Source organism: Pocillopora damicornis, chromosome 6, assembly GCF_964200805.1.
Source record: "Pocillopora damicornis chromosome 6, jaPocDami1.2, whole genome shotgun sequence".
Lineage (NCBI taxonomy): Eukaryota > Metazoa > Cnidaria > Anthozoa > Scleractinia > Pocilloporidae > Pocillopora > Pocillopora damicornis.
The window spans coordinates 15,744,287-15,771,021 of NC_142675.1; the positions used below are offsets into that span (position 1 = coordinate 15,744,287).

General features: G+C 37.6%; 1 long non-coding RNA gene and 1 pseudogene across 10 annotated transcripts in view; one reads left to right on the forward strand and one right to left on the reverse strand.

Annotated features, from left to right (window-relative positions):
• Nucleotides 1-9,911, reverse strand: part of LOC149044175 (uncharacterized) — a 123,328-nt pseudogene extending 113,417 nt beyond the window's left edge. The window contains exon 1 of the transcript XR_016187624.1: nucleotides 8,871-9,911. The product of XR_016187624.1 is annotated as an uncharacterized LOC149044175 (transcript). The remainder of the gene's footprint in view (nucleotides 1-8,870) is intronic.
• LOC149044189 (uncharacterized) lies at nucleotides 1,131-22,265 on the forward strand. 9 transcript variants are annotated; one of them, XR_016187629.1, is made up of 6 exons: nucleotides 1,215-1,328; nucleotides 2,204-2,273; nucleotides 2,442-2,542; nucleotides 11,392-13,560; nucleotides 14,352-14,522; nucleotides 14,809-22,265. It is a non-coding gene; the product is annotated as an uncharacterized LOC149044189 (long non-coding RNA). The 9 variants fall into 9 exon arrangements; XR_016187631.1 differs by having other exon boundaries at nucleotides 14,352-14,491; XR_016187630.1 differs by having other exon boundaries at nucleotides 14,376-14,522.
• The last annotated feature ends 4,470 nt before the right edge of the window (nucleotides 22,266-26,735 follow it).

Here is a 26,735-nt window from a genome sequence, read left to right on the forward strand (position 1 = left end):
GAATCTTGGAAAGCGTGGAATGAAATCGTCCAAATGTATGAGTGGTCTGTGGAAAAGTTGCTCTTTTTTTCTATTTTACGCCAGTGAATCCTTTTAAAATTCAGGTCTGTTGACATAAGTAAAACTACGCAACAGCGGAAATCCCGCCTCAGATTGAAGTTTGCTCGACGTAACAATTCTGTTTTTGGTTAATGTGGACTAATATCAACTTCACAAAACGGAAAACGCTGTAGATCAGACTATTCATCATAATTGCTAACAGGGCCGATGGCTGACTAATCATTCAGATCAATCAAAAAAATAAATGTTAAGTGCCACTGCCATCCGCCCATTCCCCATTCCGCCATTCCCTATTCCTCTATTCTCCGTTCCTTATTTTAAAGATAGCCCTTGTTTAATGTCTTAGAAGTCGAGTGAGTGGTAACTTAAGCTAAATTATGATCCCGCCGATACCCGTCCTATCGAAACGGAGCACATCGCGGTCTTAATCTCGAAATTTTAGTCTAACAGTCGTGAGCACGGTTTCAAAAGTCAGTGATTTGAAACTTTTGAAAAGTAAGGTTGAAATTCCAGTAAGTAGTTTCACGTAAAAATTTCCACGCGCGCTGTCCTGTTTACGTAAATACGAGTCGCTTACAGTGTTGACATTGAATACAAATGTTACGTGCGACATTTCAGGAAATACATCTTTCATAAGAGCAGTTTTGCTTCGATCGTACTTTTTATTCACGCTTAGCGTTTCGTGATGATAATCGTCATGACAATTTCATCACACGGTCGTTATTGATTGATAACAATCGAATACGGCGCTGTGTTGACGGTGAGTGGAGTTAGGGCCTTTCTGCACTAGCGACAAAGTTGAAGCGACGACTTGGGACAAATCCTGGAAATTGAATTTGGAATTCTTTGGCAACTGTGCGGGCCGGTCTTGTGAACAGATCAGACGCGGACGGAATTTGAAGGCTTTGAAATTGTTCATACGAATGCAACAGACGAAACAAAAATTTGCCATAACAAAATTGGTCTTTTGACTTTTTCGGGACAATTCTAATTTTGTCCGCTAGTGCGGAAAAGCCCTTATCTTTAACATTATTGGTAATGACTCGATAAACATTTCAGAAAGTAGAAAAATGGTTTCGCTTCGTCGTACTTTTACATTAGAACAATAGCGACGAGAACGTAAACGTCACCGACAGGACGTTGGGAAAACGAACTTCGATGCGCATGCCCAATCGAGCACTACTCGTCGTCCACATCTCCTTCAGGACGCCATCTGCCGCCATCTGCCGTCTTGTCGTGAACGTGAGTATGTCACTCTTAAGATTCAGGTAAATTGAACGCATAAAATCGTTCGAACAGTAACGATCTTATCTACTACATGCAATCCGCTATCTACAGTAGCGGTGATCTAATCTAATTGTAAACAATGATGGACGCTTAAGGTTAAGGGGACTTGGCGCGAACCGCAAACGACTAAATGGAATCTGATTTTGTTTTTTTGAACCTAAAGTAATCCTTCAAAAGCATTTGGAAAATTTCTCTTGTTCAAGTAAACTGCAAATAATTTCACATAATTTAGCAAGTTTTCAAGTTTTGTCGCTAGTAAACTTTTACGACAGTGACTTCATTGAACTTGATCTATCCTGATCTTTCTTGATCTTGTTCGCTTTCTGAAGAGGTACTCGGCGGGTCAAAAACTTTTCCCTTTTTCGTCGCAATGCCCTAAAGCCATTTCATAAATACACTGACGCCAAACTCTTCGGGATGAAACCACGTAATCTCACCAACATCGGAATCCCTCATTTGTCATGAATCTAATACACCATTCAAAGTTAAACAAAGGGTAAAAAATAAAAGACTGCCTCATACATACTAATGAGCTTCTTTTGCGCACGTATTTTGAGCACGTTTTCGAAAGTTGCATGAGTGTGCGCGCCTTTTTAATACGCTTTTTGCGTGCATTTTGGGCCAAGTACCTCTGAGCTGTATTGTATATATCTATATTCGTCTAGCGGATTATTCAACATCATTCACTTCACATCAGCAAATGTTTGTTTTAGTATAATTGCTCAGATGCTGGCAAATTCTATAGGAAGATTAATTACCTGACAAGGAAGTTCCACGTTAAATTGCACGCAAAAACCAATATCGCACAAATCGTGAAGCGGAGAACAGTAATAATATTTTTGGTTTTTACCCTCAGCGCGCGCCCCAGAAAGCCATTTCAAAGTCAACTGTCAGAAGTGTCATTGCATTAGCAAATAGGAAGCCAGGTCAGTCATACGTGTTTGAATCTTCGACAACTTTATTTCTACCTTATGCTTGTTTTTACATTTGTTTACTCACTTTTTAAACAAGCTTCACACTATCTAATGGATAATAGTGCTATTTCACTGAATTTACAAGCCGTTTATCTTTATCTTTAATTTCCAAATCATTAGCTCAAGAACGAAAATAATATACACCTCTTACCTCTTTGGTGGCAAAACTGAAAGAAATGTGTCCAAGCAAAAGCACTGAAAGTATAACATTGCAATTAAAGGTATTTATTTCTTCTTCTACATATGGCAATCGACCCTTGCACTTCTTCTGTTCTCGCTTCTTCATCTTGTTCAGTTGAACTTTGGCTTGCCATTTTCTGGGGCCGGGTTCACAGGATTTTCTTGCTGTCTCTTATGTGTCTTCAAGAATTTGTAATTCATTTCAAAACAGGGAAGAACCTCTGGCTCACTTTGAAAAACGCTTTTGTTCAAAAGGTGACAATGGTTTTGAAAACGCGTTACAATAACATTGTAGAAAACTTTTACAATTTGACGATAATTCTTATGTTTATGTAGATGCGAAACAATATCACTTAACCTCGTTTTCAACTCTCAATTCCATGCTTCACTTTGTTGACCAATCAGAATGAGTGATTTTACTCAATTATGCGATTCTGTTGTAAATTTGTTTTGTTATTGACAACATTCTGTTACAATTGTTTTGTCCGTTGGTTTGAAAATAATCAGCCAATCTTATTTCATTCAATCAGCAAAAGCTTCACATTGTTATTTTGAAAAGTGTCTCACAAAACTTAGCAGCATCTTTTGTGCCTTCAAAATTTAGTTTTCTTCTATAGTGTTTATGACTTCATCTGCAACATTGAAAGAACGCAAGGCAGCCATTTTGAAATTTAGTGTCCCTGCAACAATCACCTTCTGCGAGATGATTATGAGGGGATACGATGCAATCCTCAACCATAGAGTGCACATCTCTATTATCACTGGAACAATGATATCAAATAAATATATTGAAAACTCACCACATTTTGTAGTAAACAGTGGTATCCTTTGGATCCTCATTCTGGGAGTTACTCATTGGGTGACCATTTCACTCCTTTCTAAATCACTATGTATTTTAGTGCTGCTTTTTATTTATTCATATATTTAGTTATTAAACCATTTTAATCAAATCTTTAGTTGTTTGTAACTTTCATACACTAGGCTTCTTTTTAAACTGCAAAGTTATGATCTGAGACAGCATCTGCTATAAATATTGCCATAAGTAACTTAAGTGATTGGACAGTTTTCGCCCAAAAGTTGTGTTATTCATCTTTGGTAATGTCATCAACAACTATTCACCTCTGAAGTGAGGCAGAAGAAAGTTTATGAATAAATCTTAATCAAATTGCAATGGTTTTGATTATGTCTTGTGAAACTGTTAATATTTGGATTATTTGCTCAGCTGCCCCATATTTTCAAATCACTGATACACCATTTCCCCGAAAATGTACACAAGCTTAATCACATAATGGTTTTTATTTGGTTTCCTTATATTACTAATACATCAATCAATTGGAATCTTCTATGCCCCCCCCCCCTTTTCCTAGCAGCCCTGCAAGTATTTGAACTTTAAAGATTGGTTTGTTGAAATTTCCACCCCAAGGAAAAAATTGTGTTCAAAGGCCTCCACCAATTTTTGAAAAAGGCAAAATCAGCAAACATGACTTTCTGCACATTGACAAAGCTTTAAAACCTAGACCTTCTATACCTTTTTTTCTGACCATTTTTGCTTGAGGAAGTGAACTTTTTACCTTAAACTATTCCACATTTAAATATATAATTATCCATATTTAGAAAAACAAAGGGCATTACTATGAAATATTTGTACTATTACATGCAATTAAGTTTATAGGTCATTGATCATTCCATATCATACCCCAATGCTTAATGCAGAAATCTTTACTTACAATGGCACTTTTGGTGTAGTCAATACAAATAACAAAATCTTCAGTTATAGGATGCAAATTGATGTTGAAACCAAACTTTAATTTGAAGTCGTTTCCTCACTTTGTGTTCAACAAACTACGTTCAGTGAATAAAAATTACTTGTTGACATCATGGTTTTTCCTTCCTTTCATATATTTGTAATACAAGTGTGACAATGGGCATCTTGCAGTTTACTGTGTTAAGAAATAGCTGATAAATCTACCACTTGAGTTGTGTAAATTCAAGAAATGACCATATCAAATTCCAACTTCCAGAATGCAAACTTTCTAACAATTACCTCCAAGGGTTGAGCGGTAGACATTCAATGCATTTGTTAAGAAATGCAAATTGTTTGCCTTCCGCTGAAATTTTCCTTTTCCAAGTGCTACAAAAATCAGTGCAATTTTTTCTTTATCTTTCGGTGAAATATTAAAGGTCTTAGGCATGTTAGCAAGCATGCCTAATGCCATATTACTTCAATGCCATTATAAAAGGTAGGATATACATTGGACTATTGCAAAAAGCCTCTAGTGAGTGTCACTATTTCTTTCAAGTGTATACACTCAATTGCAAAAACGCTGACCCCTAGAAAGCACAGCCAATGGCATTGTTAATAGTTACACATGTAAATGATAATCATAATTAGTTGTGCGTAGAATATAGAAGCCATTCATACTTTCCTTAAAAAAAAAAAAGATTTCTCATCATCTAAGATTTCCATGAATCAACAACAACATTTATTATTATTATTTTTAAATACATATCTAACAATCCCTACCCAAATAATAGCAAAGCTAATCGAGGCAGGAGGGAAACAATAATAAAAGTAAATTCTACAATAACAAGTTTGACTGAACAGAGGAAATGACTGGGTGAGCCTGCTATGAAGAACAGTTAAGGATAAGTTATAGATAAGCCGATTAGGTGTTACTTATTAAAACTGGAGTAAAATTACAACAACAAATGAAACTAAAAAGATTATAATTTTCAAAATTTGTCAGTTAAAGTATGGACAACACATGAGTATTCTCTCCATCCATCAAAATGTTCTGCAGCTGTCTATGCAATAGTCTTCAATCACAGAAGAAAAAGTTCATTTTTTATTTTTATTGCTTCTCAAATTGCCTTAGCGATCCAAGGTTTTTCCAGCTGTTTACTTTCACACCTTTATAAAGTTCAGAATGGTGCATGCTTGTTTACCAGCTTATTTAGCTTGTTATAAAAGGTGGAAAAGAACTTAGAGGGATCCTCAGCAGATGGTAATTACTCCCATGTGAGTTCTGACAATTCCTGCAAAAACATTTGCTGAGAGAATTTTGAATAGTCACGGGCTGCCATTTTTCAAGGTTTGGTGGTTTCAGTGGTCGATTTAAGAATGCAAAATTGAGAAAAATGATCAGTGAGATCTGAAACAATATTCCCACTGGCAGTATAATAATCAAATTTGTTTTTAGACCCTTGTCGGTTAAACAATTGTTGGTAAAATAGCATAGCCTTTCAAGCAATTTAAAAATTGCTGAGCGTAATTACAAGTCTTTGACTTAGAATATTTATGTTGATGTCACCAAAGAGGTAGATTGATTTACTAGTGGTACTATATTGATCTAAAGTTTCTTCAAAATATTCTAAGAGGCAGTCAGCAGAATTATGTTGTCTGTAGACAACTCCACAAATAATATTGCTTTTCTTAGTGAATTCAATTTCAAGCCAGTGTCTGAAAAGGCTCATTAGAGGTTTTTTTAATGACTTTGTATCATACATCGTTGTCTTCATACGTTCTACACCTCCAGCAGAAAGAGGCATTGGAACATATTCAAAATTGTAATTTGGTATGGTTGGATTAAAGTCAACATTCTGTCATTAATTCTTGTTTCCATCACTACCAAAACACTAAAATTAAAATTTAGTTCGTTTAAAATATGGGTTTGAAGGCTGTCCAAGTTTTTCCTTAGGCTTCATATATAAGTGAATCATGAAAAAGTAAAGCATTGATCATGTATCTATGTGGACATTTCCCATAAAGCCATTGGTTCTCATTGTTCACGAATCATGCTATTTACAGTGTGTCACATTATTGCAAACAAGTGTATGTTTTAGTATCAGCTACCTGTGTATAAATTTTAAAAAGTTGTAAGCAATGTACTCTCTAACAGCATTACCAGTTTCACAGCCGGGGTACTGGGTGTGAAGGTCAGCAACGCACCCTTCATCATCCATGTCCCTGGTTCTGGTTCCCTTAAGTTGACAGTTGTGGTACATACCCTATCAGGAGCCATCCTCAATTCTGAGTGTAGCACATGTAATCTCCTCTTCAACAATCCAAAAGATTGCTCTATGGTACATCTTGTGATCTTGTGTGTTCTGTTTAAATGCTCCTCCTAAGGTCTTTTGGGGTTGAGGTACAGGGTCATGAGGAATGGTGAGCATGCATAGCCACTATTCCCAAGTAGCACACCATCTGTGATACCAGTCTCTTTAAGGTTACCCCCTATGGCTGATGTCCAGAAAATATGGCTATCATGAGTTGAACCAGGCCATCTAGCCACAACATCAGTAAACATTCCTGTAAAATTCAATTGTATTCAATACACTACAACTGGTTTTTAATTTTTATGTTTTATGTTATGTAAAAAAAAAATTTGATGCAACTTAGGTGTATGGTATTTCTGCATGTGTCTTCCTTCCCACAAAATTGTCATAATATGAGCATACACATAGGCCCCAATTTTGGAGCAGTAATCGTGGGATCACGTCATTCATTTTGTCAAAACAATCAGCTACCCTATCCCTAGGCAAATTATCCCTTTCTTAATATGGTAAACTTCAAGGCGCTCCTTGGCCATGCTCCGTAATGCTTTATTCCAGCACTTGAACTAACGCAGACCACTAAAAAAATGTCCATATTGGAGAACACATTTAGTGATCACCAAAGAATATTTTCATTGTTGTCATGTCACCTTTGGAAGACTCAATACCCGTTTGCAAAAAACAAAATAAATTACACCCGACAGCGATAGAATCAAACGGGTGATCGCACAGTTCGAAAAGTCAATCAATTTAAATCAATTTCATTCTCTTGTTTACACGGTAAATTGTATCTGCGTGAATCTCGTGATCACATATTTGATCACGTGTTGTGCTCAAGACAGTCTGTCGCACACTGCTCCTAACGTGTCAGAAAAGCGTTATACATTGGATGCGAAATTTCTACGGCTTTCATGCTCATATTTAGGATATCTCCTGTTATTTACATGAGATAGTATGCACAGTAAAGCTTAGGGTTAAACGAACATGTTGTCCTTTGCTAAATCAATACTCAGAGCTAGACATATTTGCTTACCTCGATGGTCGCAGATTGCCTGGACATTTTGATAGAGTGAAATCCTTTCCGGTTCACGAAGTCTGGCTCATTTTCGTGAGGGGCAGTTATTCTAACGTGGGTACCGTCGATGAACCCAATGGCACAAGGGAAACCACCAACTCGAAATAAACCTTCCTTAAGGTCGTCTCGTTCCACACGAGTGGACGGAAATCTTACGCAATCGCCTATAACTTTGCAGTTGTGGCTTGAGCCACGCAACACACTACTCGACTGACAGTCGACCCATCAAATCTTAGAAAAGTATCTCCGATCTCCTGCAGATATATATTTTCTAAATATGTAAATGTGATCTCTGAGTACACGGTAGCGATCAGAATATGGACGAAAGTATTTTCAGTACTATTTACATAAATGAGAGCGTCGTATGTTAATTTCAGTGTGCATAGCGTAACGATGTGAGAATGAACTATGCACTTAACACCGAGAGCTTATGTCTGTCGATTTTTGACTACATCATAGAAGAGGATATTCAATAAAGTACTACGTAGCCTGTGTGTTTGTTAGCGCTCGATGTAAAATGGTTGTAGATTAAACATTATCACTCGCGAGAGAAACCTGTTGTGGTTTACGCCCTGACCATGGAACGAAATGACCGTCACAACCTCAAGCAGCGGCCATTTCATGTTTTTACTACCCGATGGATAGAAATTTATACTACCTACCTAACCATGGATAAGTTTATCTGCTGGATAGCGAGTGGATAGCGCTATCCATACATTGAACAACCGATATGACGCCATGGTTAAAATTTATCCACTGGATAGCGATTTATACAGCGGATAAGTAGTTTTCCATTCTCTGAACAACCGGGGACAGCTCCTAAGAGTGCGACTCAAGCTGACACGGTCCTCAAAAAACGATTTCAACAGCTTTTAAGTTTTTGTACATCGAGTTAAGAACTTCCTCAAACGAGCTCAATTTATTTTCAGTTTCCATACAGCTTTGTGTGAAACAGTTAAGGTTTAAGATAAAGCCCACAGCTGTAAGGAACATTGCATCTATTACTATAAATCCTTATTAAATAATGCAAGCGAACATCAGATTCTAAGAATTCTTTTGCGATTAAAGCTTGCGCAGAACTCGAAAAAAATCATTTTAATAGCCTCCAGATTGTTAAACAATGAATGAAAACCTTCCTTTGAGCCAGCTCGATTCCTTCTCAGTCTTTTATACGGAAACAGTTAAGGTATAGGGCAAGGTTTGCAATTATGAACTAGTCAAACTTATGAAAATATACCTACCTTACAACAGCTAAGAGCGCTTGTGACGTTCTTTATACCTCCACTTTATGATATAGCCTTTCAACGATACAGCCTTATGGTACAGTGGATGAGGCTTCGCACAATCATGCATTATTAATGCCAAGATCGCCCACGGCTTCTGTCTATTGACTGTATGCTCTCGACCAATTAGAGTTTTTTATATGCCTGCTTGATAATTAAAGTTGTCCTGCAGTTGCATGTCGATTAACGGACGATTCGATTGAAGCCTTGAGTTACTGCATTCCTTTTTTTATTCCAAGCTTTCGCCGATCTACGGTATCGTTTGGGTGTGTTATGAAAACATTCCACTATAAGCAAAATAAAAGCTATGAAGGTAATACGAATAATTGGGATACATAACAAGCGTAGCGATTGTTTCGATATATGAATCTTTTGTTACTTGGCAGCTGCTACACACTAGGTTTAAGGTCACATGTATTAAAATGGCGTCAGGAGGAAAAGTGTAATATTTGAGGATTGTGCACCCTCTTTCGAACATCAGACGCAGAGGGTGCCTTCCTAGTGCTGTTTCCCTCTATTCTTCGTCATTTCAGAATGAATCTTGTGCTCAAAGTGAGAGAAAATGCCGAACGACAACATCAAGTCGGGTGCGCAAATCGCTACGTCATCATCGCCAGTTCCTCGCTCAGGTCAACCTACTACCCCAATTTATCATCAAATTATTACATATAATTATCCGCTACCAATTCTTATGAAGTGCCATGGTGACGTTGCTGGCAACTGGGACTTTTCGACCAGCAATGAAGCGATTTTGAGATAGCAACAGGACTCGATAAGCAAGAAGAATCGGTTCTTTGAGCAACTTTGCCGCGTTCATCGATGGGCAGAGAAGCTTTCTAACTAGAAAATCGACAGGTGTTTAGAAGCCTTAGAAAACTTTAAAGTCACCCCGTCATGAAAGTTTAACCTGGGGATACTAAAAATATTTGCTCCTTTAATAGAAAATATTAGTTCATCACAAAGAGAAGGACGCAACCAAATAAAAATCGCGATTTTAAGACGCCATTATTGAATTGTATTAGTGGCTAATCGAGAGGAAATATATTGTAGTATTGGGAAGAGTCGCATAGCGACGAAGCTCAATAATAATAGCAATAACAATATATTTTTCCCTAACTAGCTAGCCGCCAATGTAATGCGGTATTGGTGTCCCAAACAAATAACGATTCAAAAAAGAAATATTTAGAGACTAATACATGGGCGAGCGTAGATATGGAATTTCTCTTCGAGTGTTTAACTCGATAGCTAACGAGTGAGCGCAGCGAACGAGTGAGATGTCGAGTTGAACACATTTCGCGACATTTCGACAGCATATATACTACCAGTCTTCCTCGCCTGGAGAAGACTAGCAGTATGTAGTCGAAACGTCGCGATCCACATCCGAAGTCACCACAGCGAGAGACAAACGATAATATTTCTCTTAAGAAGTGATTGGATTGCAACGACTTGTCCCACGAACAGTTCGCACGCAGGGACCTGGATAATTTGGGGAGACAAGTCCTTGCGACTTCTCTCACGAATTCAAACTAGTTTGAATTCGCGGGACCAGTCGCAAGGATTTTATTTTGGACCCTACGACTTTTTACCTCTTTTTCGACCATTTTATCGGGAGGGGTACACCATTAGTACTCAGGGAGTGGTGGGATGCAGTCCATCAGTCCTTAGGGAGGGGTGGAAGGCAGACGTTTGTTACTCAGGGAGGGGTGGAAGACGAACTATTAAGTCGACTTGTTCCAGTGCTAAATGACACTCACCGCTTATCACGAATCATTTTTCAGTTGCTTCACGTTTCCCTTTGTGTGGACAGTATATCATTACTATCCTTCTCTTTTCATTGATTTTATCAGACGACAGAGATCACGGAATTTCCGGTCCTTAGCCCTTAACCTAGCAGCATAGAATTCACATGCGCTATCGCAATTTTAACGTTTGCACCTTTACTATAAAAACATTGTTGGTACAGTCGTACAGAGCAATCTTCTCTCTTTTCAGATACTCAGTTTTCCGCCTTAAAGTTAAGTGTCATGTCACGCATTCCACTGTGATGTTTAAAACAGCGCAACTTCAACGCTGGATAATTTTTAACCCTTTAACTCCCATAAGTGACCAAGACAGAACTTCTCTTTACGATATCAATATAATATCAAGCAGATAAGGGATGAGAATAAAGAAAAATATCAATTTGGGAATGATTGGTGGACCCAATAGTAAATTCTCTGAACTAACATTACAAGAATTGTATGGTTGACAGTAGGGAGAATTACAAATTTGATTTGGGAGTTAAAGGGTTAAATGACTGGTTTGCCTTTTGTTAGGCCACCGTCATTAAATCCACACAAGTGCAAATTACATTTGCTCTCATTGTCATGAATCACACTATTTACAGTATGTGTCAACATTATTGCAATCAAGTTTATGTTTTAGTTTCAGCCTCCTGTTTAGATATTAAAAAAATTGTAAGCTATGTGCTCTCTAACAGTGTTACCAATTTCACGACCGTGGTACTGGGTGTGAAGGTCAGCAGCACATCCTTCATCATCCATGTTACAGTCCTTTGGCTCTGGTTCCCTTAAGTTCACAGTGAGGTTATGCAAAATGCAGCAAGCTACCATTATGGTGCTACCCTGTCAGGAACCATCCTCACCTCCGAGTGTAGCACATGAAATCTCTTCGACAATCCAAAAGTTTGCTCCATGGTATATCATGTAATCTTGTGTGTTCTGTTGAAATGCTCCTCCTGAGGTGTTTTGGGGTTGAGGTATGGAGTCACAAGGAATGGAGAGCAAGCATAGCCACCATCCCCATGTAGCACACCATATTTGAGACCAGTCCCTTCAAGGTTACCCCCTACAGCTGACGTCCGGAAAATGTGGCTATCATGAGTTGAACCAGGCCATCTAGCCACAACATTTTAAACATTTCCACAAATTCAATTGTATTCAATAAAAATGTTTTTATCCAACACAACATTCCCAGTAAACATAATTTTCATACAGCTGAGCTAAATAGTATTTCTGTATGTGTCTTCCTAATGCAAACCTGTATTCCCGTAAAAATTATCACAATGTGAGCATACACATAGGCCCTAAATTGTGAGCAGTTATCGTGGGATCACTTAATTTATTTTGTCGAAATGAATAGCCTTCTTGACAATATACTAACATGATTCCATTCAGTTTAAGTTGAATTATTGACCTTTCATTGCTTTGGTTGCTTTCAAGATGCCACTTCAAATGTCAAAATAATCACAATCAAGGTACTTGCAAGATATAGATAACCAGAGATCAAAATACAAAATTCCATGCAAACACTTTAGCCAGAACTGAGTGCGATGAGTATAAAGTGTGTGAATGATCGAATTTGAAGGTAGGATGGACAGACTGTTCTGGGTATTCCCATGAGAATGCCAAACCTCTCTTCATCCCAATGTCTAAACATAAAGATTGTCAATATGTAAATCATTCATTAGGCAAAGAAAAACAAACTATGAAAACAGTTGAAGAAGACAAAGGGTGTTCAGAACGAGACTGCTGCTAGTGATGAACTATGAGTTTGTAACTAACACGTCAAGAAGCAATTTTACCCAGCGAGAAAATGCTCTGTAATGCTTTACTCCAGCACTAAAACCAACACATTCAGTGATCGCCGAAGAATATTTCAATAGCTATCATGTCACCATTCGAAGACTCAATACTCGTTTATAACCAAAATCGATTGCACCTGATAGCTATAGAATTAAATGGGTGATCACACAGTTCGACCACCTAATCATTTGAATCAATTTCAATCAGTTTTTTACATCATACATTGCATCTGAGTGAATCTCCTGATCATATGTTTGATCACATGTTGTATTTAAGCCATTCTGTCACACACTGCTCCTAATGTGACAGAAAAGCATTACATGCACATAAGACGCAAAGTTCCTACAGCTTTCATGTCCACATTTAGGATAGAATAATTCCTGTTATACACATGAGATAGTATGCACAGTAAAGCTTAGGGTTAAACAGACATGTTTTCCTTTTCTAAACCAATAATCAGAGTTAGAGATATTAGCTTACCTCAAAGGTTGCATATTGTCTGGACATTGATGGAGTGAAATCCTTTCCGGTTCACGAAGTTTGGTTCATTTTCCTGAGGGGCAGTTATTCTAACGTGAGTACCGTCAATACCCCCAATGGCACAAGGAAAACCACTAACTTGAAAAAAACTTTGCGTAATCTCCTCTTGTTCGGCATAAGTGGATGGAAATCTTACAAGAAGCGTCAGGTAAGTAGTGATTTCCAGTCATCTTTTCGAAAGGTCAAACATAATCGACCAGGATTAATTATTTATTGGCTACAGTGGTATTAATTTTATGTTCGTGACTCTGACTTGATCAGAATAGTATATCTGTTTTGGTGTTTCTTTCCTCTAAATGATTTACAGTCATTTTTTTGTATGAATCTATAAAATGGACATGAATTTGCTCATCTCTGAAAATTGTTTAAAAAGGAACATTCTTGCAAGTTTGCATTTCAACGAACGAGAACCTACAGCGGGAAACACAGAGAGCATTTGATGGAAAAGAACACATTCGGGTCACTTACCCAAAATCTAAAATGAGAGAGGAAGTTGTGCGAGAGGTGGCATGCTCCTAACTATGGTAAGAATAAATATGACTCCTGCGAATTTACTTTTATTTATAAGAAAACAACATGTATGTATATATATTTATTATACCCATTGTAAAAAGATGGATAATTTAATTTCAAACCACCTCAGTACTGCATCAACTGACCAAGTCCTGTATTTGAGCGATTTCAAAATGGATGTAATAAAGTGGTCATTGAACCTCGTGCAATTTTGGTCTGAAATCATACTTGTGATTTCAGCCCAAATTGCACTCCACTCAGTACAATTACATATATATATATATATATATATATATATATATATATATATGTATATTATATATATATATATATATATATGTATATATGTATATTATATATATATATATATATATATATTTTTTTTTTTTTATAGGTTATTTCACGGTTGGTGAGTGCGTATAATTTTTATTCACAACGAGTGAATAAAAATCGTACAAGCGAACTAACCGTGAAGTAACTTATTTATTATATACATACCGAGATTCAGAAGCGAACAGAACTCAAAGATAAACATATCTTTATTTTCTTTCAAAAACAACGCGCGGTCAAGCCACCTCACAGTTCGAGAGTTGCACTGAAATGGCTTCCTTGTAAAATACTTTACATTTAAATTATCAAGCAAAAATGCCGTTAAAAGGCAGAAATAGATAGAGTAAAATAAGACATCCTAAAAATATGTCAAAACAGTTTGACGGAAGTTCAAATTTTGAGATACAGAGGTGAAAACCCAAGACTTCATTCAGCTTTTGAGGAGATTTTTTTTTCTTTTTTTTTTTTGTAGAAACTACTTTTTCTTTTTCCAAAGGAAAAGAAGGAGGAAATAATCGCAAAGTATGCATCAATATCACCTGAGCCCCTCAATCAGCAGTTTTCAGAGAGATTGAGCAAGGAGGAGCTATAAAGGCATACAAGGCGATAAAGGCAATGAAGAAAACAGCACTATTTCCACCTTGTTAGTTTATTGCTTTATTAATCCATTCATTTCAACCATCCGAATCTAACATGAAATGAATATAATTTATTACAATGAAGTTTTAGTCAGTGTGAATTATCTAATTTTCACCACATGTCTGAGGGGGGCAACTTATTTATTTACCTGTGGATATGTTACTTTAAGTTGGGAATGCCTGTAGATCGGCTTTGTGGTGAAAGGTGAATTTTGTATTCCCAACTCAAGACAGGTGAGAATGAACTGTAATGATACACTCACGTACTACATAACTTTTGTTATCTTATAGAATTGGAACAAACTTCACAACAAGCTGGCAGCAGTCATCCAAGCAGTAGTCAATCTACTTCTAGACGCCATCCATTAATGATAAGATAAGAATCAGTTCCTTGAGTGACTTTGCGTTCATCGACGGGTAGAGAATGTCTTCAGATTCTGCTCAACCTAAACCTTTCGGAGGAAGATTACATGAAAATCGACAGCTGTTTAGCAGCGTTAGAAAACTAATTCGAGCCCAGCAGAATTGAGTGTACGAACGGTATATTTTAAAGCATGTGTATAACAATTCAAATAATCTGTGCAAAGTTATGTCACACTTCTGAGAAAATTAGCCGCGTCCAGTGAATGCAATGCAGCAACAGATGAGATGATCGGTGTCAGGCCCGTCATCGGCTTAAAAGAATTGGGGCCCTACAGGTAAAATCGCCTCGCAGCAAATGAAGACGATCGTAGGTGCTGGCGACAAACCGACAGAAAACGAAAAAGAAATTCAGCGAAAAGAAAGTTGTCTATGGAAGTCTTCGTAAGGAGAGAGATGGAGGAAAAATCGTCGAATTCATAGAAGATATCAGAAAAGAAGAAATCCGTAGGTCCTTTCGAACCAACATGTTTGGGAATAGTCTTTGCTTATGAAAGATTCAAACAATATCTAATAAACTGACCACAAGCCTTTTGAATCAATATTAAAGTAGCCTCTACTATTAGCTCCTTGCCTTCTCTAAAGAACGTTTTTTAGGCTGCAAAGAATCTGTCAGTTAGGTACAAACCTGGTTCCCAAATACTCTTAGCCGCAGGGGATGAAACCCTTGGGCCAGAGGAATCATGTGGAGTACTTTCCCTGGAGCTGGAGAGCATCGACCGTATGCAAGCCCAGATGGTCACACCAGAACGACTGGGTCAACAAAGATCAAGTGCCAATAAAGATCAGGGAGTGTTGTTCTTGCCGTGACGAGCTGATAGTACATAATGGTGTTCTGTTCAAAGGCTCGAGAGTAGTCATCCCTTAGTTACTAAGACCTAAAGTAAAGTCCAGATTCCATTCCAGCCATATAGGAGTATAGGCTTACCTGCGTAACGATAGAGACACTATATTCTGGCCTGGCATGAATGCAGAAGTGCGTTACCAGATCAAGCAACGTTCAATCTGCAACGAATTTCAAGCTAAGAATCAGAAGCTTCTAATGGAGAGTCATTAATTTCCCGGTTGCCAGTAGAGTCGGAGAGCTTCCGAGCAGTCTAGACTTGATGTGTGCTGACTTCTACTCCGATTTCATGGAATTAGAGAAATTGTAAGAAAACAGCTCCAGTTTCGTAATTGTAATATTCAAGGAACAATTTAGCAGACGTGGCATTCCAAACAAACTAGAAACGGACAACGCTCCTGAGTTTACGAGCTATGAGTTTCATCAGTTTTCGTTCGATTGGGAGTTCACTCACCTATCTTCCTTCCATCATCACCAGATTCAACGAAAAGGGGTAGTCTACCGTGACAATCGTTAATTCTTTGTTCAAAAAGGCTCTCAAAGACAACAAAGACCCGAGATTAGCCCTGTTGGACCAACGAAACACACCAATAGAGTCCTGCATAGAGTTAGATGTCTAGACGCATCATTAAGGCCGTTTTATAATGAAGTATGGCGCAAACACGTGCATGTCACGGCTCCTTTGAAACGGTCTTATTTCTCCTCTTACAACTGCTTTGCTGTCTTCTACTTGGTCCTGGCCTTCTTGGAAGGGAATATAATGACCTTCATGTATTATCGGATTCAGAAACCGAGCAAATGAGACCAGTGTCTATTTTTCTGATATCAAGTGCGGTGGAATCTCACCAAAAGAGTGTAAGCGATTACAGGCTTCTGAAACCGCTAGTTGGATATGTCCCTGCTTGGACGAGATAAAACAACTACCTTTTGCTGACGTTAGTGAGATTGATAGCAGCTACAGTTCTTGCAGTGACACCGACCAGACTCTGAATGAGAACGAAGACCACAACAACACTTGGACGAGTTTTGACACTTTAGTTAAAATGCATCGGAGAAACGTAAAGATCGGTCATATCAATGCCAACAGCATAGCCGGCTTTAAATTTCATGAAATAAAAAACTGGCTTATGCGCGGAAGGTTCGACCATCTCTGAAACTAAGCTGGATAAAACATATCCTGAGAGCTAGTTTGCCATTCAGGGCTTTCGTATGTGCCGATAAGATGGAAATATTTATGCTGGTGAGCTTATGATATTCGTACGAAATGATCTGTGTTTTATTTTGACAAAAGAGCTTGGAGGTTAAAATGGTATTGACAAGTCAAACTTCAGGACTGAACACATCATACTGAAAGTGAAGGTAACAAAATCCTGGTTCACTGTTATGGCGATTTACAGGCCGCCATCTATTCCAACATCTCAATGGAAATTCGAACTGAGCAGGTTATTTGAAGTTGTTACAACTTTTTCAAACGATGTAATCTGCGTTGGAGACTTCAATAATAATCTTCCTAAGGACGGTGGTCACTTTAAAGATTTACTAGAAGTATACGGTCTCAAAAATTTGATTAAATCACCCACTCGTATAGGCAAGACATCGTCAACTTTACTCGACTTGATTTTAACAAATAACACAAGAAGAATATTTTCATCGGGCGTAGTGGATGCTGATATCAGCGATCATTCTCTACTATATACTATTCTGAAAACCACAGCTCCGCGATTGCGATCGCGCAAAATACAATTAAGAAGTCTAAAGAATTTTGACCAAGATTTATTTTTGCGTGATTTGTATAATGTCACTTTCCACGCTATGGATGTATTAGACGGTATTGACGATGAACAATACGTGTTTGAGTCACTGTACCTTGACATTCTAAACAAGCACGCACCACAAAAGCAAGCACACATAAGGATTAATCAATTTCCTTTCATGAATGAACAATGGCGTAAAGCCATTCGTCACCGCAACAAACTTTGAAAGAAGTTCACGCATCAGAGGACCGACGCTAATTACGCCGAATACAAGAAACAAAGAAATAAATGCACGTCAATTAGGCGCAAAGCGATTTAAGATCATTTTAAAAACAAGTCAGAGACCGACAATCCACGTGCATTTTGGGAGGCTTATCACCCTTTCATGCATTCGAGGTCAAGTAAACAAGCCAATGACATTACGCTAATTGTAAACGATGTGGTTATAACGGATAAAAAAGAATTAGCTGAATTGTTCAACAACTACTTTGTTCACATCATTGATGATGTACAGGACATTAAAGAACATAACCTTGGACACGAATTCAGTGCACACGCCAGCATTCGAGCAATTGCGGAGGAAAAACAGAAGAAAAAACGCCATACATAATTTTAATTTTAAATACACCAATAAGAACCAGGTTGAAAAACTACTACTAAACATCAACGCACGCAAGGCCTGCGGCCACGACACCATAACTCTGCGGCTTCTTAAGGAATCCGCTTCTTGTTTTTGAGAAAATCCTTGCTTCTCAACTAGACCAGTTCTACACTGAACTATTGTCTGACTACATCTCAGCGTATAGGAGACACTATAGCTGTGAAACCTCGTTAATGAGGTAAACAGAAGCATAGTCTGGATAACAAATTGCTGCAGTGATATCAATGGATTTATCTAAGGCTTTTGACACCATACCGCATGGACTTTTGCTGGCTAAGCTGAAGGCTTATGGTGTAAACAGTAGAAGTTGTATGCTTCTTAAAGATTACTTACACGGTAGAATGCAGCGGGTGAAAGTAGGTGATACAAGCTCTGATTGGCAAAGAAGTCAGGCGAGGAGTACCTCAAGGCAGTGTTCTTGGACCAATGTTTTTTAATATTTTTATAAATGATTTATTCTTACAAATTAAAACTGTACAATTAAATATGTATGCAGATGATGGTCAACTCCACACTGCCGATGCGGATCCGGTATCTTTGGAAAGGCATATCTCGCGTGAGGTAAGCTCAGCAAATGCCTGGTATGAGATCAATGGAATGATAGCAAATCCCAGCAAACATCAAGGGATGATACTAGGAAAAACTGATCATCAGTTTAATTTCTCAGTAAATGACTCAGTGGAACTTTTTGGCGTTACAATTAATAAAGATCTTACGTGTAAGCAACATGTGTTCTCTATATGTAAAAAGGTAAACAATCAGTTTAGCTTTATGACAAGGTTCGGCAAACTGAGTCTACTGAAACCATGCTACGTCTTTGTAAGGCATTTATACTTCCTCATTTTTATTGTTCTATGGTGTGGCATTTCTCTAGTAAACAAGAATCTGATAAATTGGATTTTTTAAACAAACGTATTCTTCGATTTTTTTTCAAGGATTTTAACTCTGAATACAATAATTTACTTAAAAGGGCAGGAACTGTAAACATTAAGAACAAGCGTTTACATGATTCTTACTATTTTTAAATGTCTACAATTTTTCTGATTATCCAGAATATTTAAAAGATATGTTTTGCTTGCGCTCTAGCACCTATTTTTTAAGAGGACATAATATACTCTGTTTGCCTAAACCACTGACCACTTCTTTTGGAATCAATTCCTTTAGTTACTTGGCAGCTATATCATGGAATTCTCTTCCTGACCATCACCGCACTATTTCTTATTTTACTTCTTTTCGACGACTGCTATCTACTGGGTAAAATAATTTACTTAAAAGGGCAGGAACCGCAAACCTTTCTACATCAAGATGATTTGCTAGTTAGTTATCCTATTTGTTATAGAATTAATATTTTTATTATAATTATTTATTAATGTGGTTTGCTCGAAGATATTCGCACCCGAGTGCTACACTGTAAATTCGAGGGTATGGGTGCCTGTATTATGAAGCAATAAGACATGTTCTATGAAGTAAAATCCAGTTCAGACAATAAAATGCTCCATAGAAATCGGGAATTTTTGAAGCAAGGTGAACAACCAGCTGAACAACCCAAGCCAGTTGAAGGCAGTGACAGCCAGTCTTCATAAAGAATGAAGGATTTTAACTCAGCTAATCCTGAACCGAAGCAAATATCGACACCAAAATCTGTTCCAGTTAAGATGAGTGGCTTTACAAGAGTTGTAAAGAGTTGTAAAGCCACCCTTTTATTTTTAGCCATTGAACACGTCTAACTACCATTTAGTAGTCACCGTCAAAGTCACCGAGGTTCGGTGACTTTGTTGTGTAGTTAGCCGTGTTAAATTTGACTTCAGCTCATACTAACTCTCAGCATTCATTTCAGAGACACTGACTATCGGTTATGTTTATATGTTTTGTTTCCGGAGTAAGCTCACTCCAAAAGAGGGGAGATGTTAGGATATATGAATCTTGTGTTACTTGTCACGCTACTTATTCCATACTCTGGTCAGTACTGAAAGACAGTTGCTACTGATCACTAAGTTTAAGTGTCACATGTCAACAGCGATGGTAACACACTATAACATAGAAAATCGCTGATGAGTTTTAGCGAGAACAAAAGATCTAGGCAGTCTAGTTTAGCATAAAATGTATTAAAGGTCTCCTAGTTCAATACATTTTTCTCGGGAGTTTTTAAAGTTCTGGCTTCCACTTTCGGATATAAAACGCTTCGAATAATTGTAAGTTGACTGGGTCGTTTTCTTGTAAGAGCACCTTCCCATCAATGCTTTGATTGTGAATTGTCATTTGGCTCGTTAGGATGTGTCTTTTACGGACGAAGTGTCTTTGTTCAAGTGTTGTCGCACGAAGTCATGTGGTGCTTCCGTTGTAGAGTTTCCTTTTTTTTACATCCCATGCATTGTGATTAGATACCCAGCGTTTTCTGCAGGCACAGGTTGGTGCTTGAGATGGGTTAAAAAGTTGAACGGTAACATAACGATCCAAAACAAAGATACAACTGAGGTATTTAGTCTAATGAGTATTTGAACATGCATCAAAGCTTTGTCCCATCACCATTACTTTTGGAGTAGATAAAAGTGAAATTCTTATATCAAGTGATAGGTTGCATTTAATTTTGACAAAATGCCATGAAAAACAAAAGCAGTTGGTTATAAGGTTAAAAAGCAGGAAAACTCTCATGTTCAGTTAACTCCAAAAATGGTTTGTGAGTGGAAATTTGAATGGTGGCTGTATCTGCAACTCTTTTATCAACTGTTTCAAGTAAAGGAAAACAGTTATTTCAATTAAAAGTGACAACAGCGTGAAGTAACAGTATTTCAAGCACCCTGTTTAATATTGCAAATTATTAATATAAACTTTCCTAAAAAAAGGAAAAGTTCAGTTAATAAAAATGTAAATGGAAGGCTAAAGCAAAATGAAAGGTTTGACTGGTCAATGCTATAAGGACAAACCTTACTTTGTGTCATCATTATTGAGGAGAAATCAGATCCCAATCACTCTCAGGGGTTAAGGGGTTGAGCAAACCCTGTATTCAAAGTTCCCATAAAATCAGGGCAGTAAATAGAAACGTAAAAGGGAAGGCTGAAACAAAAGAAAAGGTTTGACTGCTCGATGTTTTGAAAACAAAAAACAAAATATTTTCTGTTTACTTTATGTATTTTCTGTTTGCATTTCCTTAAGAATATTGTAATTTTTCATTCCATTTGTTTTATTTATTTTAAGGATGTCATTTACTTTTTTTCTACTTCCTAGTTCTTTTGTAGGTTATCTTACTAAAATTGATTGTTGATGTTTTAAAATAAATATATATTTCCCAATGAGAGACAAAAAACAAGCCAACAACAGGTAAATGGAAATATACACAAGAAGTCACACATACAACACGAGCCAACCAAATTATAGACAAGTCTTCGGCAATCACCAATTTACAAAACAAACAAAATGTTTAAACAGCCTTCGGTGATCACCAAGCCAGCACATATTAGCGTACTTTTTTGCAATCAGGCGGAAAAAAATCAAACAGAGGAGCTCACAGAGTTTTTACCATACAAAATCTACAAGCCAAAAAATGTCATATAACTCAACATTGTTCAACACAGTTCAATGAAGTAACAGCTTTAAACTTAAAAAGAATTGATTAAAAAGAAATGACCGATTAGATTGACCCCAAATAACACCTGGTATAAACTGAGCCCCGTATTAATAAGAGAAAAAGACCTCCATTTGTGAGGTCAATTTATTACAAGCTTACAGAGAAAACGACGTTAGTTTTGGTTTGTTTTGATACATTTCGAAGTCATTATGGCGGTCAGCCCAATTACCCGGAATTTTAATGAATGAAATTTCAAACAATCACGTTTACGAAGTAGTAAATAGTTACACTCACAGACAATGGATACAACAAACCTCTCACATGGACAGCAAAATAGTAAATAATAACCCAATTTAGCTTACATTGACCATCCCTTGGTAAGCAAGCAATAGCAACCCTCGCTAAAAGGGGCAAAGAAAGCGAAGCGCCTCTTATGTCTCTAAATGACGTCATACTGGCTGTGATTATTCGTCGTCAGCTCATAACAGGAAACAGTGGAGTCACCCCTCCCTCCTGAAGAGTCTAGCGACTGGTTTGGATGAGTTCTTGTCATTCCCTCTGATTTACATTATCAACTCAGTTAATATAACAAAGTTATCTTGACTAACTAACTGACTAACTATTACCAAATAACAACATTATGACCTCAGTTGATAAAATCAAACTATAGGCATATCGGGGTAATTTGGTATTGTTAATTGAGTTAATAACGTAAATTGGCCACCATAAAGAGTTTCAAAGCTGACGTTTTGAGCGTTAGCCCTTTTTCAATAGTTCTGACGAAGGGCTTACGCTCGAAACGTCAGCTTTGAAACTCTTAACGGTGGCCAATTTACGTTATCAACTCAGTTGATAATACGTTACACTCTCATACCGACGCAGCACCACACTTTCTTTAGACACGTATCCCCTTTAAGTATTTGGATACCAGTTTAGTGGTAAGGAACGTCACGCCATGGTTTAATCTACTTGGCTGAGGGGACTTAACCAAAATTTGACAAAAACCTGCGTTGTTGTTAAAAATAGCGATTTATTATACCTTCTATTCTATATGAAAATTAAATAAAATCATGATAGCTTAGTTTGGAGGTGTAGATATAACATCTCTGCTCATGTCGTCGTGTTCACCCGAAATCGGCCCTCTGAGTTGTTAAGCTTTCGCAGGCTCAAGGCATGACAAGCTAAGTGCATTGCGTCTTTGTACATGTTAAAAGTTTTCGGGCTTTCTCTTTGAAAATTGAGGAAAATAAAAATCACATTACTTGGTTCCAACGTGTGGGAAGGACGCTTCCGAAAATCGTGAAAGCCTTTTTCTTCATGTTGTTCAACATGTTCACTTGAAATCAGCTTTGCATGTACAATGCTTTCGATGGTTCGAGCCAAAAATCTAAGCTCGATTTATATTCGTTTTCAAAATTACTTTGATTTAGAGATTTAACTGATCAAAACCCGGAGGGCGTAAGTCATATGATGTGCATCAAATTTAGTCAATCGTTTTCAACTTGATGACTTACTCCCCCTATTTTGCATCAAGTTTTCAAAATTCGGGTCATCTACAATCAGTCCTCGCATCTCCAATATGTCCTTATCCTCTGAAAACTTCATGATACTTGCTACACAGTTGTTCCTCTGACAGGGAGTTTTGCAGTGGGGTCTCACTTCTCTTATGTACGTTCTCGGGGACACTGATAATAAGAAGAATGAGTTGCAACATTTTACAGGTTGCAGCTCATAGCAAGGGCTTCCACTGGTATCTGATGACTTAAAACTTCGGAATCTATCGTTTGTTATTGTGTTTGACATGTAAGTCGTTACTTTTGTACCCCCAAAGAGCTTCAGTTTAATTGAGGAGCTATTCGTGAGTGGGTCCCCCTAACTGTGTGATAGAAAGGTCGTCCAAGGAAATTTCATAATAGGCAGCTCAATTGTCTATTTGACATGCCAAGGTTGTTATGAAGTCTTCGTCAGCCGATTTGAAGAAACTGATATCTGCAAGCCACTGTTTTGCTTTAATTTGGACCAGAGACACAGTTTCCACTTAGGCTGAGGAAGATAACACAGACACAAGGTTTATTAATTGATGATATCATGCAAAAACCGAATTCAATAACAATGAACGTTATCGTGCCGAGTTAAAAGTCTGTCTAGTTTCTAGGCTCCTCGTTCGTGTGGTGTCCTCAAAGTATTGCGAACTCAGAGAGATGTGTCTTCTTTTGCAGATTGTTTAAAAATTGTATGATAAAACAATTATTAAATTCGGTTTTTGCATGATATCATCAATTAACAAACCTTGTGTCTGTGTTATCTTCCTCAGCCTTCCGCTTCGGCGTATAATTCAGATCTCGGCATTGATAATTCATGATATTATGCTCAACTTCATCCAACAATTCTTTTAGCTCTCTGTTTAGTATTCGTGCCATTTGGTACCTTAAGACTTTATCATTTTACGGAGGTGTAAAGAACGTCACAAACGCTCTGAGCTGGGTGAGGTAAGTATATCCGAGTGAGTTTCAGTAGTTTATAGTGGTAAACCTTTGATTTGTTCGGCCGAGCCTGTTTTATTCCAGTTCAGAGAATCAAATCCAACTGTTTTTTGGGAAAAAATGTTTACAAACGAGAAAATGTTCCCGAATTAACAAGTTGGACTGAAAGAAGGCTGCATTGCACTGATTTTCTATTGCGAGTTTAAAAAATATTGTCATACAAGTTATAAAAATGCAATTCTAGAATATGATTATGTCTTCTGTCGTATTTTTTATCTGCTAAGTTCATACAGTGTCAACATGCGAGGCTCTGAAAAATAAATTATGATAATGTATCAATGAACAATATAATAATTCTATTACTGATATAACTACCCAATAACCACAAATTATCAAACTGGCAGAGATAAGCTAAGGGACGTATAATAGCCTAACTGAGCATATGACCCAATTGATGCAAAATACTTTGTTGACAATGGATCAGTGGACAAAAATGACCTACCAACACAAATGATCCAACAGACATACATGATCCAATAGACGCAAAGGATCTCATAGACACAAATGGTCCACTGGACACAAATGCTTCAGTAAACACACATTATCCAAGAGACACAAATCATCCAACTGACACGAATGCTACGATAGACACAAATGACCCAATGGACACAAATGATCCAACCGACACAAATGATCCAATAGACACAAATGATCCAACAGACATATAACACGCGATTTTTAATAGCTATTGTTGACCATCATTGTTATTTTCTGTCGGTCATTCTGGGCTTTCCGAGCTAGCACACGCGATTCACTCCGTAAAACACCAGGAAAATTATTTGCTTGAGGAGCATTATGAAGAGTTATTAATATCTGCTGAAATCATGAAAAATTCTCTGGCTAGCTTCTTCACACAGGCTGCTAAATGAATGGTTAAAATCTCGATTTCAGGGCCTCTTGGTCTCGTGTAGCGTTCTAACCACTCGACCACGCCTAGGCGTCATTTTACCACACGGATCATAAAAAACGCATCAAATTTGTAGATAACCTGTGGGAGAACACGACTTCAAGTGCTGTAATACGTGCGTAATTAAACTGATGTTGAAAATTACGTGCTCACGGCGTTATCCGTTCATACGAAAATGCTATCGGACACCGTGTTGACGCACTTGGTATCGAGAAAAATGCTCAGGAAAACAGAATGTTCATTAGCGTGTCAATCAAGGTTTAAATATCGCGTTTTTCCGGCGTTAACCGACCCGTGACAACCCATAGAAAATACCAAGGTACAACACACTAGAAAATTAGGAGAGAACATCTTGGAAAACGGAATGTTAGCCAGTGTAATGCTTGTGCTGGAAAACTCGTGTCGAATATCATGTTTTAACCGAATTAGCCGCTTCAAGAAAATAATAAACAAAACACCCTGATAAGCCACGCTGGATAACCAATGTAGAAATTTTAGGAAAAGAGAGTGTAAGAAAGAGTTTCCAGTCCCCAGAAAACATGCCATGAACGCCATATCTTTCTCGTGAATACCGAACATGCCGCGCGTTCCCCGTAAAAAGGAAAACAAAATTTGAACAAGAAATTTCCCGGCCTTCACCGTTTGGTAAAACTGTAGGCGAACGAGAAAACAATTGATGATGAGTTGATAACGTAAATTAGCCACTGTTACTAGTTTCAAAGCTGGCGATTTGTGCGTCAGGCCTTTGTCATAGCGAATGGAGGAATTGTGGGTTGTGTGTGTTTATATGCAAAAAATGGAGCTACTCTTTTGGTGGGAACATGGCAACGAATGGTCTCCTCCATTCGCTCTGTCCAAGGGCTAACGTTCAAAACGTCAGCTTTGAAACTCTTAACGGTAGCCAATTTACGTTATCAACTCAGTTGGTAATAGTTACCCCCTTTATTCATTTGAAATTTCAAGACAGACAGTTCCCTTAACATACCAACAGAATGGTATGATGGCCTTTTCAATGCATTTCATTACAAATCTATCGAGCATTACTCCCCTTACCGTTCGCTGTATGAAAACAAAAGCTAATGGTCACGACAAAGGCATATGTTTTCTGCTGTGGAACTGATAACTCGAGGGCAATCATTGATGTTTGTGCCTGTTAGTGCGGGATATCCAAAACATTGCCCATACCCAAGGTCTTTAAAGAACAAAAACAAAAGGTGGAGAGATTACATCAATACGATTCGGAAGGAAGCTCCTTTAATTTACAGAAATCGGACTTTATTCGAAGATTTAAGGGAAGAATCTTGAGGGTTACGTTATCAACATGACAACATATTGCATGAATGTAACACGGCATCAAAACATTAAACCATACGCTCATTTTGATTTTCAGTCAGAGATGTAGTTGATGAGGTTAGTGAAGAGATAAACTATAGTTCAGCAATTTTTCCTATTCTTTCTTATTCTAGACCCAATCAGTAGATAAAATGCTGAACCTAATCAATTATAAGCCACTTTGTTTATAAA